Source organism: Salvelinus alpinus, chromosome 16 (assembly GCF_045679555.1).
Source record: "Salvelinus alpinus chromosome 16, SLU_Salpinus.1, whole genome shotgun sequence".
In the NCBI taxonomy this organism is placed as follows: Eukaryota; Metazoa; Chordata; class Actinopteri; order Salmoniformes; family Salmonidae; genus Salvelinus; species Salvelinus alpinus.
Window position 1 is genome coordinate 3606779 of NC_092101.1, and position 18808 is coordinate 3625586.

Consider the following 18808-nt stretch of genomic DNA (forward strand, 5'->3'; position numbering starts at 1 on the left):
TATCCTACCGATCTTCGACTTTGGCGATGTCATTTACACCATTGCTTCCAACACTCTACTCAGTAAACTGGATGCAGTCTATCACAGTGCCATCCGTTTTGTCACCAAAGCCCCATATACCACCCACCACTGCGACCTGTATGCTCTAGTCGGCTGGCCCTCGCTACATATTCGTCTCCACTCGTAGCACGCGCTCCAGCATGTATATCTCACTGGTCATCCCCAAAGCCAACACCTCCTTTGGCTGACTTTTCTTCCAGTTCTCTGCTGCCAATGACTGGAACGAATTGCAAAAATCGCTGAAGCTGGAGACTTATATTTCCCTCACTAACTTTAAACATCAGCTATCTGAGCAGCTAACCGATCGCTGCAGCCGTACATAGCCCATCTGTAAATCACCCATCCAATCTACCTACCTCATCCCCATATTGTTTTTTAAATGTACTTTTCTGCTCTGTTGCACACCAGTATTTCTACTTGCATATCATCATCTGCACATCTATCACTCCAGTGTTAATTTGCTAAATTGTAATTACTTGCTACCATTGCCTATTTATTGCCTTACCTCCTCAAGCCATTTGCACACACTGTATATAGACTTCGTTTTTTCTATTGTGTTATTGACTGTTCGTTTGTTCATTCCATGTGTAACTCTGTGTTGTTGTTTGTGTCGCACTGCTTTATCTTGGCCAGGTCGCAGTTGTAAATGAGAACTTGTTCTCAACTAGCCTACCTGGTTAAATAAAGGTGTAAAAAATCAAAAATAAGTTTTGTAGTGATTCCTATGTTGTTGATATAAATATTAGTTGCTGGTCTGTGGTGTGTAATGAGGGGCAACCAGATGCTGCGCTTGACAAATTTCTGAATTAGTTTTTTACAATGACTAAAAAGCACGCACCCATTCAAGAAAATGACTTTAAGAACAGTTAAATCCCCTTGGATTGATGGGGAATTGAGAAATGTTATGGTTGAGAGGGATGAGGCGAAAGGTATGGCAAATAAGTTTGGCAGCAAAACTGATTGGCAAACATACTGCAAATTGAGAAACCATGTGACTAAACTGAATAAAGAAGAAACTCTACTATGAAACAAAGATAAATGACAAAGATTGATAGTAAAAAGCTTTGGAGCACCTTAAATAACATTTTGGGCAAAAAGACAAACTCAGCTCCGTCATTCATTGAATCAGATGGCTCATTCATCACAAAACCCAAAATCAACTCAAATAATTTTTTTTAATTGGGAAGATTATCACATTTTGGCAAAACATTGACACTACACATCCAAGTATATCTGAACAAATTATGAAAGACAAGCATTGTAATTTTGAAATCTGTAAAGTGGGTGGGGAAGAGGTGAAACATGTATTGTTGTTTATCAACAATGACAAGACACTGTGGTCTGACAACTTACTGAGGATAATAGCGGACGATATTGCCACTCCTATTTGCCATATCTCCAATTTAAGCCTACTAAAAAGTGTGTGCCCTCAGTCCTGGAGGGAAGCAAGTATAGTTACCTAAGAATAGTAAAGCCCCTTCACTGGCTCAAATAGCTGACCAATCAGACTGTTCCCAACCCTGAGTAAACCTTTGGAAAAAAGAGTGTTTGACCAGATACAATTCTATTTTACAGTAAACAAATTGACAGACTTTCAGCACGCTTATAGGGTAGGACATTCAACAAGCACAGCACTTACACAAATGACTGATGATTGGCTGAGAGAAATTGATGATAAAAAGATTGGGGGCTGTTTTGTTAGACTTCAGTGCGACTGAATTATTTGACTTCAGTACATTTCTAACACAAGACCTCATGCAACCACAAAGTGTCGGAGAGCAATATAGTTTGCAAAATAGTTGGGAGGAGATTCCATGGCACATGGTTTATGAATTGACACGCAATTCTTCATAGCCCAGCTGCTGTACGTGTGAAAATCCCCCAATTTGGCCCTAACAGTTCTTCATCAACATGATACCTGAAAAAGGAGGCAAAAGTGAATTATTGTGGAACACGTAGCAGTCCGTGAGGTGTAGGCTACAACATGTTATGTACCTTTTTGCTTTGTAAATAGCTAAACTTACCATCAAAAATCAAATATGGGCCTGGTCCCTGTTGAGAAATTGCCCCCCACACATGGAGGTTGAGGGGATGCTTGCGTTTCGGCTTGCTTGATCTTCTTTCTTTTTTTTCCTGTTGCAACTTTGAGCAAATTGCTCAAAGGCCACGGTTGATTCATCTTTGAAGATGGCGTCATTGAATGTCTCGCCAGCTTGGATCCATGCCTGGTCCTGCAGGACGTGAAGTTCTTTGTTTGTCAGACGAATCACTGGGTCGAAACTATAGAACAGTACAAAACAAGAGAACGCACATGTTTAATGTTCTGAAAAATAAAATACATACACTACCATTCAAACATTTAGGATCTCTTAGAAATGACCTTGTTTTTGAACGAAAATCAACATTTTTGCCCATTAAAATAACATCAAATTAATCAGAAATACAGTGTAGACATTGTTAATGTTGTGAATGACTATTGTAGCTGGAAACGGCAGATTGTTTATGGAATATCTACATAGGCGTACAGAGGCCCATTATCAGCAACCATCACTCCTGTGTTCCAATGACACGTTGTGTTAGCTAATCCAAGTTTGTCATTTTAAAAGGCTAATTGATCATTAGAAAACCCTTCTGCAATTATGTTAACACAGCTGAAAACTGTTGTCCTGATTAAAGAAGCAATAATACTGGCCTTCTTTAGACTAGTTGAGTATCTGGAGCATCAGCATTTGTGGGTTCGGTTACAGGCTCTAGTTTGAGAAACAGATGCCTCAGAAGTCATCAACTGGCAGCTTCATTAAATATTACCCGGAAAACACCAGTCTCAAAGTCAACAGTGAAGTAGCTACTCCGGGATGCTGGCCTTCTAGTCAAATCCTCTAATTTGAAGGGGTGTCCACATACTTTTTGCATATATGGCGTATAAAAAAGATTAACATATTTTCATTAAAAACATTAGTAAATTTGTTTTATTTAATTCTTCCACCAGACGATATACAGTGCATTTGGAAAGAATTCAGACCCCTTGAATTTTCCCACATTTTGTTATGTTACAGCCTTATTCTGAAATAGATTAAAACGTTGTTTCCCCCCACATCAGTCTACATACAATACCCCATAATGACAAAGCTAAATTATGTTTAACATTTTTTTCTCCCCAAAAAATCCAAAATTAAATGGAAATATCACATTTACATAAGTATTCAGACCCTTTACTCAGTACTTTGATGAAGCACCTTTGGCAGCGATTACAGCCTCGAGTCTTCTTGGGTATAACACTACAAGCTTGGCACACCTGTATTTGGGGAGTTTTTCCCCATTCTCCTCTGCAGATCCTTTCAAGCTCTGTCAGGTTGGATGGGGAGCTTCACTGCACAGCTTCTTTCAGGTCTCTCCAGAGTTCAATCGGGTTTATGTCCGGGCTCTGGCTGGGCCACTCAAGGACATTCATAGACTTGTCCAGAAGCCACTCATGCATTGTCTTGGCTGTGTGCTTAGAGTCGTTGTCCTGTTGGAAGGTAAACCTTTGCCCCAATCTGAAGTGCTGAACGCTCTGGAGTAGATGTTCATCAAGGATCTCTCTGTACTTTGCTCCATTCATCTTTCCCTCGATCCTGACTAGTTTCCCAGTGCCTGCAGCTGAAAAACATCCCCACAGCATGATGCTGTCACCACCATGCTTTACCGTAGGGATCGTGACACTTGGCATTCAAATCAAATTAAATCAAATTTTATTTGTCACATGCACCGAATACAACAGGTGTAGACCTTACAGTTGTCATGACTCTCGCTCCTTGGTGAGGATCAAAGGTGCCGGATCAACTAGGCCAAATGCTGACAGATAGCCAAACTCTCTCTCTCTCCTGGGGGAGTTGGCCCAGTTTCATGACTTTACAAATACCTGGCAGAAACTCTCCCTTTGGCTCTGCTGTATGGAGAATGGAATGTCTGAGTGTTACAGAGAGACTCTTGCCAAAGAACTTCAACATCAAACAATGAACATTGAAACAATTTTTGTAATGATGACAGATGGAATATGGGAAATTAATGTCTATTTTGTGATGTCATTAAAATGATCAGAAAGACGTTATAACGGAAATATTTGTAACTTTAACTTGTTACGGCTAGACGTTCTGCTAACGGAATCCCTCGACAACATCAGGTGAAATGGCAGAGCGCCAAATTCAAATTAAATTACTATAAATATTCAACTTTCATGAAATCACACATGAAATACACCAAATTAAAGCTACACTTGTTGTTAATCCAGCCAACGTCTCAGATTTCAAAAAGGCTTTACGGCGAAAGCACACCATGCGATTATCTGAGGATAGCACCCCAACAAACAAACACATGACATTCATATTTTAATCCGCCAGGCGCAACACAAAACGCAGAAATAACGATATAATTCATGCCTTACCTTTGAAGATTTACTTTTGTTGGCACTCCAATATGTCCCATAAACATCACAAATGGTCCTTTTGTTCGATTAATTCTGTCGTTATATCTCCAAAATGTCCATTTTATTTGGCGCGTTTGATCTAGAAAAACAACGGTCCCAACAAGCGCAACATGACAACAAAATATCTAATAAGTTACCTGTAAACTTGTTCCAAACAACTTTCCTAATACAACTAGGTATTTAACGTAAATAATCGCTAAAATTTAAGACGGAATAAACAGTGTTCAATAGCGGATAAAAACAAAGTGGAGCGAGCTTTCATGTCGTGAGCCCCAACCACAACAGTACACTAGACTCGACCCTCGTTCTGAACTGCCCTACTTCTTCATTTCTCAAAAGAAAAACATCAACCAATTTCTAAAGACTGTTGACATCCAGTGGAAGCGACAGAAACTGCAAGCAAGTGCCTTAGATGCCCATAGAAAATCCATTGAAAGAGAGTGACTTCAATTTTTTTACCCTTGATGGATTTTTCACAGGTTTTTGCCTGCCATATCAGTTATGTTATACCCACAGACGTTATTCAAACAGTTCTAAAAACTTTAGAGTGTTTTCCATCTAAATCTACCAATTATATGCATGTCCTAGCTTCTGGGCCTGAGTAGCAGGCAGTAACTTTGGGCACTCTTTTCATCCGGATGTGAAAATACTTCCCCCTAGCCCGAAAAGGTTAAGAGCTTTCACAATGTATAGATCAGATTTGCATCAAAATGTTGTATAAAATAAATGATTCAGTAAAATAATACTTTTGAAAAGATAGAAATGTGATTTTATCCTTCTAAATGAGATAATGGCTTTTCATATGAACCTGGGCCAAATTAGTAACCACTCCCACGTGAGCACAGACATTGTGTCAACAGGACGGGACGCCCTCCAAGGCCAATGTGCTTAAAATATAATATAATTTCATGAAATCACAAGTCCAATACAGCAAATGAAAGATAAACATCTTGTGAATCCAGCCAACATGTCCGATTTTTTAAATGTTTTACAGCGAAAACAGAACATATTTATGTTAGCTCACCACAATATCCAAAAACACACCGCCATTTTTTCACAGAAAAGATAGCTTTCACAAAACCCACAAATAGAGATAAAATTAATCACTAACCTTTGAACAACTTCATTTGATGACAGTCATATGACATCAATTTATACAATACATTTATGTTTTGTTCGATTATGTGCATATTTATAGCCACAAATCGTGGCTATACATTGGCGCCATGTTCAGAAATGGCTCCAAAATAGCGAAAGTAATTACAGATAGCCACGTGAAATACAGAAATACTCATCATAAACTTTGATGAAAGATACATGTTTAACATATAATTAGATACACTGGTTCTTAATGCAACCGCTGTGTTAGATTAAAAAAATTACTTTAGTAAAAAGCACAGCATGCAATAATCTGAGACAGCGCTCAGCCATTGTCCTCCATGTTGGAGTCAACAGAAATACGAAATTACATCATAAATATTCCCTTACCTTTGATGATCTTTCATCAGAATGCAGTGCCAGGAATCCTAGTTCCACAATAAATCGTTTTTTTGTTTTATAATGTCCATTACTTCTGTCGAATTAGCAACTTTGGCTAGCATGTGTAGTTCACGTGTCCATCGAACTTTACGCTAATGAATGAAAACTTCAAAAAGGGATATTACAAATCGAATAAACTGGTCAAACTCAGTTGAGAATCAATCTTCAGGATGTTTTTCTCATATATATCCAATAACGTCCCAGACGGAGCATTTCTTCATGTCTATCTAACGCATTGCAGACAAGGACATCACATGCGTAGTGTGCGTGGCCAAGAACTGGCAATATGCCTGACCAGTCACTCCATTGGCTCTCATCCGGTCAGTTTTAAAAGGAGACCAGACAGCGTGGAGTGGTAGCTAGACGGTTGGAAATGGTTAAAACTACAAAACCAGAAAATGGTAAGACCCTTTGAAACTCTCGACGAGTGATAAAGGTGAAGACTAGACGAAAATATGCAGTCTAGGACTATTGACCAATACGAGAGGGAAGGACAAATTCCTCTCACCATCATAGGTACCTCTGAAGTATATAGTCTAACGGACATAAGGAAATACAGATCCCTTTGGACACCGCGTGGTACACCTCTGATGTATCCATTCTAATGGACACTCCAGAACAAAAGAAGCCTACAATTAAAAAGGACATTGTGACCTCTGGTGGAAACCAGAGACTTACATTGAACCACTTCCCATAGATGGATCGAGTTCAAAAGAGAGACGACAAAGACACCCTTGCGTGAATATATACATTAGTGGTTGTTCATGAGTGGTCGTGGTCGAGTGGTCGTTCATGTGGAAAGTATTCATATTCCAATAATCATAGCTTCCGCAAGTATATACGATAAGTCCACTCTCTTTGTCCCTCCCACTCTTTATTTTTCCCCACCCCTTTCCATTGTGTAACAAGCCATCATGTCGGGTTTGTCCACTAGGGACTTTTCATATGCACTATGTTAGTAATCGATAACCTATACTGTGTGTTTGTGTGTGTGTTTATGTATTTGTGTGTGATTATTTAGTTAGTAAATAAATAAGCCAATTTGTGTATCACTGATTCACCACTTAGGCTAGGGTTCGTGCAGATTTACGGCGTCAACGATGTTCAGAATGAAAATGATATGAGGAATTGACTGCTATGATGTCGATATATATTCTTGAGTTAATTCGGGAAACGGTAACTCATTAAATTAACTTTTCCCTTGGTGCCCCAAATTTCTAATTAATTAATTGTTACATGATTAATTTAATTGGGTACTAATTAAACGTAGGGGGTAATTATTTGATGAATAGCAGTCAACACAATGATAGACACGTCACAATATATTGTAGCCCCGTGCGAGGAATCTAAGATAGGCTTAATTCAACATGAAAGGCTCATTCTATTTGAAATTATAAAGCAGATTACGTTATACACCCAGATTACATTATACACCATTGGAGCTGTAGGCAGGAATTGTTGAGGTGTGTGTGTGTTTCCATTTGAAAAAAGATACATGGAGGTTAACTCCGGTGTTGTTTCTCTGACATTGTCAGTGTGTAGGGTCAATTACTGAATGCTACGAGCCAGGTCAGACATGGGCTGACCGGTTTAGGTATACTGAGATATAGATTCGTTGGGCCAGGCGTAGTACTATTTCTGTCACTTTCAGGAGCGAGTAGACTTGGTCATTATTAATTTCATGAGCGAGGACATATAAGCCGGCCAATTAGAGACATTTTAGGAGAGATATCAGGTTGACCAAAGCGAGTAATTATCTCTCCATCTCTCGCGTTTCAGTAGCGTGAGTAGACTATGGTGTATTCCTTTGTTCCTGTAAAACATTGCAAAAAATACTGAACGTAAGACGTTATTAGGAAAATCGTTCCCTTGTTGAAGGGGATCCTATTTTACTCGGAAGTAAGAATTCCGGTACAGAGTAGGATTAGCTTTACACAAAATGCTAAGCTAACAAAAAGAGAGCAGCCAGTTTTCCTTTGTTCAGTGGGAAACGGAAGTTCCGCCTCCTTTAGACTCCCGTTTGATTTCAGTTTTCTGCGATGAGTGACCCCTAGTGGTGAAGAATCGGAAGCAATTTTCTTTTAAACCTCTTAAGGATCCGCCCCTTTTTAAAATGTTCACTTAAAATGACATACCCAAATCTAACTGCCTGTAGCTCAGGCCCTGAAGCAAGGATATGCATATTATTGGTACCATTTGAAAGGAAACACTTCAGGTTGTGGAAACGTGAAAGGAATATAGGAGAATATAACACATTAGATCTGGTAAAAGATAATACAAAGAAAAAAGCTACCGTTTAAAAAAAAATGTTGTACCATCATCATTGAAATGCAAGAGAAAGGCCATAATGAATTATTCCAGCCCATTCCAGCCCATGTGCCGTTTTGATTTTTGCCACTAGATGGCAGCAGTGTATGTACAATGTTTTAGACTAATCTAATGAATCATTGTATTTCTGTTTCTGTCAAAATGTTGTATTAAGACTGCCCAAATGTGCCTAATATGGTTATTAATAACTTTTCATGTCCAAAACTGTGCACTCTCCTCAAACAATAGCATGGTATTCTTTCACTGTAATAGCTACCGTAAAATGGACAGTGCAGTTAGATTACCAAGCATTTAAGCTTTCTGCCAATATTAGATATGTCTATGTCCTGGGAAATGTTCTTGTTACTTACAACCTCATGCTAATTGCATTAGCCACCGTCCCACCGATCAATTTCTTCATCTGTTTATGCGTCAGGTCCACAGACAGCAAACAGCTTTGGATTTTGTGTGAGCAAGCCTCACAAACAAAATCGGTTGCACTGCACAGAGTTTTCATGCACCTGCCGATTTGACATTTCCCGAGTGGGAGCTGTGATGCTTGTGGAAGAGAGAGAGCAGACCCTGCTGCTGCCTTGGCGGCCTGCTTGGCAGCTGTAGCTTCTTTCTTGGCGTTCATGTGGTTGTCACAAAGCTCACATGCCAGATCCATGATGAAATGTCTCCTGCTGACTCTCTTGTCAAGGCATAGCTTGTATAACACGTGCACATTGATAGCAGCCATGTCGAGGACGTTGTAAAACACTGCAACAAGTCAGCGGTGAGTACCTCCTTTTACAGACTACAGTCTTGCCATCTGGTCGAGTGCATCCACACCAACCTACTGCATGAAATAGAAAATGATAGAATTATATAGAATAATACTACTAATAGTAATAACAATATGAATTTAAAATAATAAAAGGAGATCATATTTGGTGTTTGGCAGATGGAAAGGCTATCTGTATATGGCAGAAATATACACTACCATTCAAAAGTTTGGGGTCACTTAGAAATGTCCTTGTTTTTGAATGATGGTGTTGGAGTTGTGCCTGGCCGTGCAGTCATGGGTGAACTGGGAGTACAGGAGGGGACTGAGCACACACCCCTGAGAGGCCCCGGTGTTACCTACCCTCACCACCTGGGGGGCGGCCCGTCAGGAAGTCCAGGATCCAGTTGCAGAGGGAGGTGTTTAGTCCCAGGGTCCTTAGCTTAGTGAAGAGCTTTGAGGGCACTATGGTGTTGAATGCTGAGTTGTAGTTAATAAATAACATTCTCACATAGGTGTTCCTTTTGTCCAGGTGTGAAAGGGCAGTGTGGAGTGCAATAGAGATTGCATCATCTGTGTATCTGTTGGGGCGGTATGCAAATTGGAGTGGGTCTAGGGTTTCTGGGATAATGGTATTGATGTGAACCATGACCAGTCTTTCAAAGAACTTCATGGCTACAGACGTGAGTGTTACAGATTTCGACATCGAAACTCAATCAAAACTTAATTTCAAATTTTCCGGTTTGTTGGTTATGTATTGGGTAAAACGGCACCGAGCTTTCGTTGGGAACAGTTGCTCATCAACAAGTGATGCAATTATTTACATAACTTTTCTAGGTGTCTGAGACGGTTGGTAAACTTGTCTGTCATGAAAATGCAGGTGACAATCTCCGAAGCGATTGCGTGTCATGGTCTCTCTGAAAAAGTCCACCCCATACCCATCAGACCAAAATGACTCCACATCCATGCTCCTTCCGCAAAATGCTCAGAGGACATAGAAGAGTGCAATAAATGCTTTGAGGTCATCCATAGACATATCCCACGTAATGTTTCCTTTTATGTGCGAATGAGCGACAGTACAATCTCTGATGTGCTGCAACATCTGCATGTCACATAAACAAAGAAAACTGTTTAGTGCGCAGGCAATTTGTCTCTTTGCGTAACGTGTAGGGCCTGCTCTCTCTGTGAGAATATTCTAGGAAGGTCGCCTTCCTGTTGTGCTCTCGTCACTATTTATACCCAAAACATGCCATCCCTCCCAGACTCCTGTCTCACCTAGGCAGTGGGGATCACTGTCTCAGTTGGCTCTGTTCTGGTTAATCTGCAGCGAGGCTCAGGTATCGGAGGCGGAGGCTCGAAGTTAACATCAGAATCAGACGAAGACTCATCATCAGCAGCATCGATTTCAAGCTCAATATCCGATCCTCCATCTGACCTGATCTAAATTCTGCAGCGTTTGCAATATTGTCAGTGCGTCCATTCGTTTGGTTCTGCTTGCCATTGTAAACATTGTATGTTGTACTCAGAGTCTGAATTGACTCTCTGAGGGATGATTAAATACCATTTACAGCCTTTCATAATAAAATAATGAGATCGCCCACAACGCCCACAATTCTTCATAATTTAACTATTGTTCTAAATTCAATCATCCTCTTCACCCTCATCTTTCAGATCAATCACCCTCTTCACCCTCCTCCTCATTCAGTTCATTGAAGTCACATGCACCATTATCAGTTTCTATCTGGTTTCTATCGCCCATTCATCCATTAATGACAGAATAGCATATTTTAATTTTAAATTCTTTATGTTACTAGTTTTTGCTTAGTAGGCAGAGAAATGCTGCTGCACGAGTGGCCATGTGCTGAATGCACGGACAGCACGGATATTCTCGGGAAAAAAATGTATGTGGAAATAGTGCTGCACCTCTTGAATTATATTTGACAACGGTAAGTGTAATAGTAACTGCAGAATATGCTCAACAGATTGTCAATAGGCTAACTCGTATTATGACTGAAATAATGTTCGGTATAGTTTAGGTGTAGTGTCGATTGGCCAGCTGTGCAGGCTGACTGGCTATATTTGTTTTTCGCTCATCAAATTGGATAGAGTCAAGGATATGGTTTGCATTATTCTAAAGGCCTACTGCAACACATAGCATGGTTTTGTTTTTGTTTCCCTTACAATACATTCAATTAGTAATAGAGTTAAAGTAAATAAAAGTCCGATAACAGCTTCTTTTTACAAAGTAAAATGTAAAAAGGGAATTGGTGTCAACCCCCAAGACGCGTGGTCAAATGATTTGCTGCTGATAAATAGGCATAACACAAACTCATCATTGCACTATTGTCTTTCTAAATTAAATCAACCCATTCACCCGCCTTATTATTCAGTTAGGCCTCATTTAATTTCAATTGTGAAGTAAGGTGCACAATTATCACCCATTCTATCCATTTGTCATTCATTAAGTGGGCTGGCATTGTTTGCGTCGCTGGATAGTCAGGGATATGTTTTGCATTATTCAAAATGACTTCTGCAACATGTAGCAAGTTTTTGTTTCCCTTACAATACATTTCATTAGTAATAGAGTTATAGTAATTAAAACAGTCCCATTACAGCTTATTTTTCTTACAACCCCTTCACCCTCCTTGTCAATCATGTTAGGCCCAATTTAAATTCATTTTTGAAGGTGTACAATTATCACCCATTCATCTATTTGTCATTAATTCAGTGAGGAGAAAGAGAAGCATTAGCTGGGTACCAACGTGCTACAGCACATTGTCTTGGCAGGTTAAGTTAGGAATAGGTGTGAAAAAACTGGTAAAAAGGCACTAAATACTTTTCTGTTTGTGATGTAAAAATGCAGACAAATGAGCAGTGCGCAATACAAACATTTAGGAAAAGTCAGGGAAGGAGCGGACATTTTTGGCAAATATTGTATTTACAAAATCAAATGTCAGTGGCCGTTGGACTAAGGCGGTTCTAGTGTTGATGGGCGGGGCAAAGGTTTATGAGGGTGGGAATTATGCTGAATGTGTGTTGACAAAGAAGAGCTCTTCAGTATGCGTACCAAAACATTCAAGGGCCATTTTGCTTATAAATTGGGATTATAAATGTATCATATTTCAAAGCAGAATTACTATCCCATTGTTCCTCAAATGCAGTGTATGATATACCATTTTGTAGCTCTGAGTCTGTACTTTTATCCAATGTAAAAAGCACAATTTCAAATTTTGCAACGTAAGACTGAAAAGAGGTGCCAAAATATTTAGCCAATCAGCTCTGGGTAGTCCTGGAGCAACAAAACCACCCTACAGGGAGTGCCAGTTTGGATTTGGCTTCACACCAATCTAATCACATCAAAAGCAAAATGAAATTGTCTAAAAAAACATGTCTGTTTCTTGTCTGCTTGCGTTGTCCTGCAGTATCTAGCTAGCTAAATCATACCTTTCCTAAGCCATAACTTGTGGTTTTGAATTAAGTCTCCATACAGGCCAAATATTATAACGGCTATTCTGATCTAATCATAAATTAATATATTGTGACACTAGCCTGATACAATTTAAGTTCATTATGTAGTCTAGATGTAGCCTAGTAGGCTCATTTTAATAAGCTAGCTAACATGGCTAGTTCATTTTTAACCATATGAGTAATCCAAGATGGCGCAGCAGTGCAGATGTGGTTTGTAGTCCTCTCATGTACTTTTGTATGTGTCTTTAAAAAAAATATATTTCAATTTATTCTCAATCTATTTTCCATTTTTTTTATTAAATATACCTTCCGGTAACCCGCCTCACCCAATGTGAATTTTCCGAGAAGTTAGAACTGCCAAAGGGGGAGGAGTTGCAATCTACTGCACACTTTCAAACAGTTCGAGCTTCTAATTTAAAAAATGAATCTCTCCAGAAACAAGTCTAACTTTTGCCGCCTGTTATAGACTCCCCTCAGCTCCCAGCTGTGCCCTGGACACTGTATGTGAAATGATTGCACCCCATCTATCTTCAGAGTTTGTTCTGCTAGGTGACCTAAACTGGGATATGCTTAACACCCCGGCAGTCCTACAATCTAAGCTAGATGCCCTCAATCTCACACAAATTATCAAGGAATCCATGAGGTACAACCCTAAATCTGTAAACATGGGCACCCTCATAGATATTATCCTGACCAACTTGCCCTCCAAATACACCTCTGCTGTTTTCAATCAGGATCTCAGCGATCACTGCCTCATTGCCTGCATCCGCTATGGGTCCGCGGTCAAACGACCACCCCTCATCACTGTCAAACGCTCTCTAAAACACTTCTGCGAGCAGCCTTTTCTAATTGACCTGGCCAGGGTATCCTGGAAGGATATTGACCTCATCCCGTCAGTCGAGGATGTCACGCCCTGGCCTTAGTTATCTTTGTTTTCTTTATTATTTTAGTTAGGTCAGGGTGTGACATGGGGGATGTATGTGTTTTGTATTGTCTAGGGTTTTTTATATGTTTATGGGGCAGTGTTTAGTCTAGGTGTATGTATGTCTATGGTTGCCTAGATTGGTTCTCAATTAGAGACAGCTGTCTATCGTTGTCTCTGATTGGGAGCCATATTTAGGCAACCATAGTCATTAGGTAGTTTGTGGGTGATTGTCTATGTCTAAGTTGCCTGTGTCTGCACTTTTGTTTATATAGCTTCACGTTCGTCGGTTTATTATCTTGTCTAGTTTGTATAGTGTTTGTTTCGTTTTGTTTTCGTCTTCATTAATTAATAAAGATGTATTCATTTCACGCTGCGCCTTGGTCCTCCTCTCTTTCACGTTACGACGATCGTGACAGAATCACCCACCAAAATCGGACCAAGCAGCGTGAAAGGAGGGAACAGCGCTTTGTGGAGGAATGGACCCGGGAAAAGGATGAGGGGAGAACAACCTGGGAAGAGATAGACAGGTGGGCGATTGATCCAGAGAAAGTGCCGGAGCCCGCCTGGGATTCACTGGAGCAGTGCGAGGAGGGTTACAGGATAATGGAGTTGGAGAAAGGAGCACGACGGCGCGGTAGGAAGCCCGAGAGGAAACCCCAAAAAGTTTCTTGGGGAGGGGCACATGGGGAGTGTGGCGAGTTCAGATAGGAGACCTGCGCCAACTTCCCGTGCTTACCGTGAGGAGCCGAAGAAGGAACCAGAGCCAGTCAGGCTGATATTGGAGGTGAGCAATGGGAGTGATACAGAGACTGTGAAGGATTTAATGGGGAGTTTGGAGGAGAGTGAAATGAAGGAGCTGCTGTGTTGGTGCTTGAGGCATAACATCCACCCGACAGAGCGTGTGCGGGATGTGATGTTACCTGAGTCAGCTCTCTATACTCGTCCTGAGGTGCGTGCTAACCGTCTGGGAATGACAGTGCCAGTCCCACGAACCAGGTCTCCTGTGCGCCTCCCTAGTCCTGCACCTCCTGTAGCAGCCCCACGTACTAGCTCTCCTGTGGCAGCCCCTCGTACCAGTCCTCCGGTTCCGGTACCACGCACCAGGCCTACAGTGCACCTCGACAGTCCAATACGCCCTGTTCCTCTTACCCGCACTCACCCTGAGGTGCGTGTCCTCGGCCCAGTACCACCAGTGCCAACACCACGCACCAAGCTTCCTGTGCGTCTCCAGAGTCCAGTACGTCCTGGTCCTCCTCCCCGCACTAGCCTTGAGGTGCGTATCCCCAGCCCGGTACCACCAGTTCCGGCACCACGTACCAGGCCTATAGTGCGCCTCGGCAGTCCAGTACGCCCTGTTCCGCCTCCCCGCACTAGCCTTGAGGTGCGTGTCCCCAGTCCGGTACCACCAGTTCCGGCACCACGCACCAGGCCTACTGTGCGCCTCAGCCGGCCAGAGTCTGCCGTCTGCCCAGTGCCGTCTGCGCTGTCCAGCGTCGTCTGAGCTACCTGTCTGCCCAGCGCCGCCAGCGCTGCCCGTGTGCCAAGCGCCATCTAAGCTGTCCGCCTGCGCTGCCCGTCTGCCCAGCGCCGTCTGAGCCGCCCGTCTGTCCTGAGCCACTAGAGCCGCCCGTCTGTCAGGAGCCGCCAGAGCCGCACGTCTGTCAGGAGCCGCCAGAGCCGCCCGCCAGTCAGGAGCCGCCCGCCAGTCAGGACCTGCCAGAGTCGTCGGTCAGCCAGGACCTGCCAGAGTCGTCGGTCAGCCAGGACCTGCCAGAGTCGTCGGTCAGCCAGGACCTTCCAGAGTCGTCGGTCAGCCAGGACCTGCCAGAGTCGTCGGTCAGCCAGGAGCTGCCAGAGCCGCCAGTCAGCCAGGAGCTGCCAGAGCCGCCAGTCAGCCAGGAGCTGCCAGAGCCGCCAGTCAGCCAGGAGCTGCCAGAGCCGCCAGTCAGCCAGGAGCTGCCAGAGCCGCCAGTCAGCCAGGAGCTGCCAGAGCCGCCAGTCAGCCAGGAGCTGCCAGAGCCGCCAGTCAGCCAGGAGCAGCCAGAGCCGCCATCCAGTCAGGAGCTGCCAGAGCCGCCCGCCAGTCATGAGCTGCCCGCCAGTCATGAGCTGCCCGCCAGTCATGAGCTGCCCGCCAGTCATGAGCTGCCCTCCAGTCATGAGCTGCCCGCCAGTCATGAGCTGCCCTCCAGTCATGAGCTGCCCTCCAGTCATGAGCTGCCCTCCAGTCATGAGCTGCCCTCCAGTCATGAGCTGCCCCTCAGTCATGAGCTGCCCCTCAGTCCGGAGCTGCCCCTCAGTCCGGAGCTGCCCCTCAGTCCGGAGCTGCCCCTCAGTCCGGAGCTGCCCCTCAGTCCGGAGCTGCCCCTCAGTCCGGAGCTGCCCCTCAGTCCGGAGCTGCCCCTCTGTCCGGAGCTGCCCCTCAGTCCCCTCAGTCCAGAGCTGCCCCTCAGTCCGGAGCTGCTTCTCAGTCCGGAGCTGCCCCTCAGTCCGGAGCTGCCCCTCAGTCCGGAGCTGCCCCTCAGTCCGGAGCTGCCCCTCAGTCCGGAGCTGCCCCTCAGTCCGGAGCTGCCCCTCAGTCCGGAGCTGCCCCTCCGTCCAGTGGCGCCCTCTAGGATGGTCTTCAGTCCGGGACTCGCTGTAAGGGTCCTCGCTCCAGAGGCGCCACCAAAGCGGGTATTGACTATGGTGGAGTGGGGACTACGTCCCGCACCCGAGCCGCCGCCGTAAGAAGGCCCACCCGGACCCTCCCCTTCTATGTCAGGTTTTGCGCACCTTTGGGATGGCACCTTTGGGATGGGGTACTGTCACGCCCTGGCCTTAGTTATCTTTGTTATTTTAGTTTGGTCAGGGTGTGACATGGGGGATGTATGTGTTTTGTATTGTCTAGGGTTTTTTGTATGTTTATGGGGCAGTGAATAGTCTAGGTGTATGTATGTCTATGGTTGCCTAGATTGGTTCTCAATTAGAGACAGCTGTCTATCGTTATCTTTGATTGGGAGCCATATTTAGGCAACCATAGTCATTAGGTAGTTTGTGGGTGATTGTCTATGTCTAAGTTGCCTGTGTCTGCACTTTTGTTTATATAGCTTCACGTTCGTCGGTTTATTATTTTGACTAGTTTGTATAGTGTTTGTTTCGTTTCGTTTTCGTCTTCATTAATAAAGAAGATGTATTAATTTCACGCTGCGCCTTGGTCCTCCTCTCTTTCACGTTACGACGATCGTGACAGAGGATGCCTGGTCGTTCTTTAAAAGTAATTTCAACACCATCTTAACCTCTCTTGGGTACGTGAGACGTTAGCGTCCCACCTCTTCAACAGCCAGTGAAACTGCTGGGCACCAAATTCAAATACAGAAATACTCATTATAAAAATTCAGAAAACAAAACATATTTTACATAGGTTTAAAGATGAACTTCTTGTGAATCCAACCACGGTGTCAGATAAAAAAAAAAGCTTTACAGCGAAAGCATACCTTACGATTATTTGAGAACATAGCCCACTAGACAAATCATTACAAACAGTAACCAGCCAAGTAGAACAGTTACACAAGTCAGAAATAGATATCAAATTAATCCCTTACCTTTGATGATCTTCATCAGCAGACATTCATTTACTCAATAAATGTTCCTTTTGTTCAATAAAGTCTCTTTATATCCAAAAACCTCAGTTTTGTTCGTGCGTTTTCTTCTGTAATCCACAGGCTCAAATGCAGTCAAAACAGGAAGACAAAAAAAATCAAAATTGTATCCGTAAAGTTCATAGAAACATGTCAAATGATGTTTATATTCAATCTTTAGGTTGTTTTTAGCCTAAATAATCGATAACATTTCAACCGGACAATAACGTCGTCAATTTAAAAGGTAAACAAGAAAGGCACTCTCTCGGTCTCGCGCATGAAAAAGCTCTGTGACACTTTAGGGTCCACTCATTCAGACTGCTCTTACTTATTCATTTTTCAGAATACAAGCCTGAAACAATTTCTAAAGATTGTTGACATCTAGTGGAAGGCATAGGAACTGCAATTTGAGTCCTAAGTCAATGGATACTGTAATGGCATTGAATAGAAAACTACAAAACCAAAAAATAAACTACTTCCTGAATGGATTTTTCTCAGGTTTTCGCTTGCCAAATCAGTTCTGTTATACTCACAGACAATATTTTAACAGTTTTGGAAACTTTAGAGTGTTTTCTATCAAAATCCACCAGTTATATGCATATCATATCTTCTGGGCCCGAGAAGCAGGCAGTTTAATTTGGGCATGCATTTCATCCAAATTCCGAATGCTGCCCCCTACCCTAGAGAAGTTAAATAAGCATGCCCCTTTCCAAAACAATTGAACTAAGAACAGATATAGCCCTTGGTTCACTCCAGACCTGACTGCCCTCGACCAGCACAAAATCATCCTGTGGCGTACTGCACTAGCATCGAATAGTCCCCGCGATATGCAACTTTTCAGAGAAATCTAAAACCAATACACGCAGTCAGTCAGGAAAGCAAAGGCTAGCTTTTTCAAACAGAAATGTGCATCCTGTACCTCTAACTCCAAAAGGTTTTGGGACACTAAAGTCCATGGAGAATAAGACCACCAGCTGCCCATTGCACTGAGGCTAGGTAACACTGTCACCACCGATAAATCCACGATAATCGCAAATTTCAAAAAGCATTTTTCTACGGCTGGCCATGCATTCCTCCTGGCCACCCAAAACCCGACCAACAGCCCCGCAACCCCCGCAGCTACTTGCTCAAGCCTCCCCAGCTCCTCCTTTACCCAAATCCAGATAGCATATGTTCTGAAAGAGCTGCAAAACCTGCACCCATACATACAAATCAGCTGGGCTAGCAAATCTAGACCCTCTCTTTCTAAACTTATCCACTGCCATTGTTGCAAACCATTTTACCAGTCTGTTCAATTTCTCTTTCGTATCGTCCGAGATCCCTAAAGATTGGAAAGCTGCCACGGTCATCCCCCTCTTCAAAGGGGGTGACAGTCTAGACCCAAACTGTTACAGACCTATATCCATCCTACCCTGCCTTTCTAAAGTCTTCGAAAGTCAAGTTAATAAACAGATCACTGACCATTTCGAATCCCTCCGTACCTTCTCCGCTGTGCAATCCGGTTTCCGAGATGGTCACGGGTGCACCTCAGCCACGCTCAAGGTACTAAACGATATCATAACCGCCATCGATAAAAGACAGTACTGGGCAGCCGTCTTCATCGACCTGACCAAGGCTTTCGACTCTGTCAATCACTGTATCCATATCGGCAGACTCAA

The 18808-nt window shown here is 43.0% G+C and overlaps 1 long non-coding RNA gene across 1 annotated transcript in view; it reads right to left on the reverse strand.

Moving 5' to 3' along the window:
* Positions 1–391: 391 nt before the first annotated feature.
* The window catches only part of LOC139541759 (uncharacterized), an 88363-nt gene continuing 69946 nt past the window's right edge, over positions 392–18808 (reverse strand). Inside the window, exons 2-3 of the long non-coding RNA XR_011668394.1 lie at positions 2085–2340; positions 392–1978 (exon numbers count right to left, since the gene is read on the reverse strand). This is a non-coding gene — a long non-coding RNA (uncharacterized lncRNA). The remainder of the gene's footprint in view (positions 1979–2084; positions 2341–18808) is intronic.